Source organism: Myotis davidii, unplaced genomic scaffold (assembly GCF_000327345.1).
Source record: "Myotis davidii unplaced genomic scaffold, ASM32734v1 scaffold147, whole genome shotgun sequence".
Classification (NCBI taxonomy): domain Eukaryota; kingdom Metazoa; phylum Chordata; class Mammalia; order Chiroptera; family Vespertilionidae; genus Myotis; species Myotis davidii.
In genome coordinates, this window is record NW_006383010.1 from 2,935,439 (window position 1) to 2,938,379 (window position 2,941).

The 2,941-nt window shown below is 43.4% G+C and overlaps 1 pseudogene; it reads right to left on the minus strand.

Moving 5' to 3' along the window:
* Positions 1 to 415: 415 nt before the first annotated feature.
* Positions 416 to 1,703, minus strand: LOC102766048 (annotated as a pseudogene).
* Between the last annotated feature and the right edge of the window lie 1,238 nt (positions 1,704 to 2,941).

Genomic DNA, 2,941 nt, shown 5'->3' on the forward strand with positions numbered 1-2,941 from the left:
GAATGAAGTGACTGAGCATGGCTTAACTAAGTCCTCTCTTCAGGGTCTTACAAGCCTGCAGTTAGGGTTGTTAGCTGGGGCTGCATTCTCATCTGAGACTTGACTGGGTAAGGATCCACTTCCTAGCTCGTGTGGTGCTAGCAGCATTCAGTTCCTTTTGAGTGGGTGGACCGAGGGCCCAAGTTCTTGCTGGTTGTTTGCTGGGGGCTGCCCTCAGTCCTTTGCCCTGTGGACTTTTCCAATATGGCCACTTGCTTCCTCAAAACCAGCGAGGGAGAGACAGTCTTTCATCAAGACAGGCATTATAAGTTTATATAACATAATTACACACATGTAATTTATGTACACCAATCATTGCTGTACTGAAGTTATTAGAAACAAGTCGAAGATCTCACCCCTACTCAAGATGAGGGAATTATACAAGAATGAGACTATCAAGAGGTGAGGATGATGGGGGCCTTTTCAGCTCAGCAAATCTGCAAGCAATTATGAGTTGTGTGACAATCCAGCACAGGGGCATCTCCAGCACTGGCCTGGCCTGGGTGGCTCAGGATAATCACCTGAGCTGTGAAGCCGGCTGCTTCCACTGGTGGGTCATTTTTTGTTGTCACCATCCACACTGCCACAGAGAACTTCTTTGACAGACATGTTCTTGACATTGAAGCTCACATTGTCCCCAGGAAGAGTTTCACTCAAACCTTCATGGTGCATTTAATAGACTTCAGTTGTAATATTGACTGGAACAAAGGTGACCACCATGCTGGGTTTGAGAACACCAGTTTCCACGTGGTGCCCACAGGGACAGGACCAATACCGCCAGTTTTGTAGACATCTTGGAGGGGCAGACACAGGGGCTTGTCAGTTGGATGACTTGGTGGCAGGATGCAATCCAGAGCTTCAAGCATTGCGGTTCCACTGTCATTGCCATATTTTGGGTGACCTCCCATCCCTTGAACCAAGGCTTATTGGCACTTGGCTCCAGCATGTTGTCACCATGCCAACCAGAAATTGGCACAAAGGCTACTGTGTCAGGGTTGTAGCCAATTTTCTTAACAATTTCCTCATATCTTTTCTGGCTGGAGGGCGGCTCAGTGGAATCCATTTTGTTAGCACCAACAATCAGCTGTTTCACACCCAGTGTGTAGGCAGAAGGGCATGCTCACGGTTCTGTCCATTCTTAGAGATATCTGCTTCAAAACCACCTGCAGCAACCATCAGGACAGCACAATCAGCCTGAGATGTGCCTAAAATCATGTTTTTGAAGTCTCTATGTCCTGGGGCATCAGTGATGTCACATAATATTTGCTGGTCTCGAATTTCCACAGGGAGATATCAATGGAGATGCCACGCTCACGTTCAGCTTTCAGTTTATCCAAGACACAGGCATCCTTGCAGGAGCCCTTCCCCATCTCAGCAGCCTCCTTCTCAAAATTTTCAATGGTTCTTTTCAATGGTTGATCCCACCACATTTGTAGATCAGATGGCCAGTGGTAGACTTGCCAGAATCTCTGTGTCCAATGACTTCAATGTTGATGTGAGTCTTTTCCTTCCCCATTTTGGGTTTGATTTAGTGGTGGTTTTCAGGACACCCGTGTTCTGGTGACAAACCCCATTGGAAAAAGAATGTCCAGCAGGACTACGGCACTTATATACGGCTCTGCCCCACCCTCCAGAACAGGGCGGAGCCAGCATGCCACAGACTTTTCCAGTTTACCCCTCACCACCTCCACCCGCCCCCTTTTTAGTTCTCCTCTATGACGACCCATCTTCATTACTGCCTCTTCATTTTTATTACCTGTCACTGCCAGCAAATTGGGAGCTCCCTTTCATCTCCTATCACCAGTTATGTGTACTTTGGGTGGCATATTGGCAATATGTGTTGACAAATAAGTGAATCTTGCATTTATTTTTTATAATGTGTCCTTCCTCTACACATCATCACTCATGTATACTTCTCTGCCCTCTTTACCACTTTCTGCTCTACAAGGCCTAAGCATTTTATACCTGGAAGGAATCTTAGAAATGAAGCATCCAGAATTTTTCAAGGTGCAGACTATGAAGTTTCCTAGACTCTATAAGTACATTAGAGTACTTATTAAAAATGTATATTCCTGGGTGCCAACCCAGATCTACTGAATCAGAATCAAATGGATAGGGGTAATGAACAGTTCTTATTAACAATCTCCTGGGCTCTTCTCATGCAAATGAACGTCCTAGTTTATTGTAGCACAATTCCTCAATTTAGAAATAGAACAAAAAGGAGTCCTTAGGACCTGAGGACTCCTTTAATATTATCAAATTAACTAATTTGATAATATTTGAGATTGTGACAAAGTTAATGCATTTTTAAATTTCTCTCTGATTTTTGTGATATTTAAGGGCACATGTGAGTAGCAATGTTCATATTTTCAGCATCAAATTAACTTCCTAGAGAATGTGTTAGATTACTTAGATTAGTACAGTGGTTCTCAACCTGTGGGTTGCGACCCCTTTGAGGGTCAAATGACCCTTTCACTGGGGTCGCCTAAGACCATCAGAAAACACATATATAATTACATGTTGTTTTTGTGATTAACCACTAGGCTTTAATTATGCTCAATTTGTAACAATGAAAATACATCCTGCATATCAGATATTTACATTACGATTCATAATAGTAGCAAAATTACAGTTATGAAGTAGCAATGAAAATAATCTTATGGTTGGGGGTCACCACAACATGAGGAACTGTATTAAAGGGTCGCGGCATTAGGAAGATTGAGAGTCACTGGATTAGTAGCATGACATTGATTTGCACTGTAGACACGACGTCCTTGACTCTGCATGGGAAGCTGGCCTGTTCTCAGCTGGGTATGGTGCAAATGAGAAACATTGATGACCATTCAGTAATGTTTACAATGTTTACTGGGGTCAGGTAATAAGAGTAAATCCAGTTTATGCT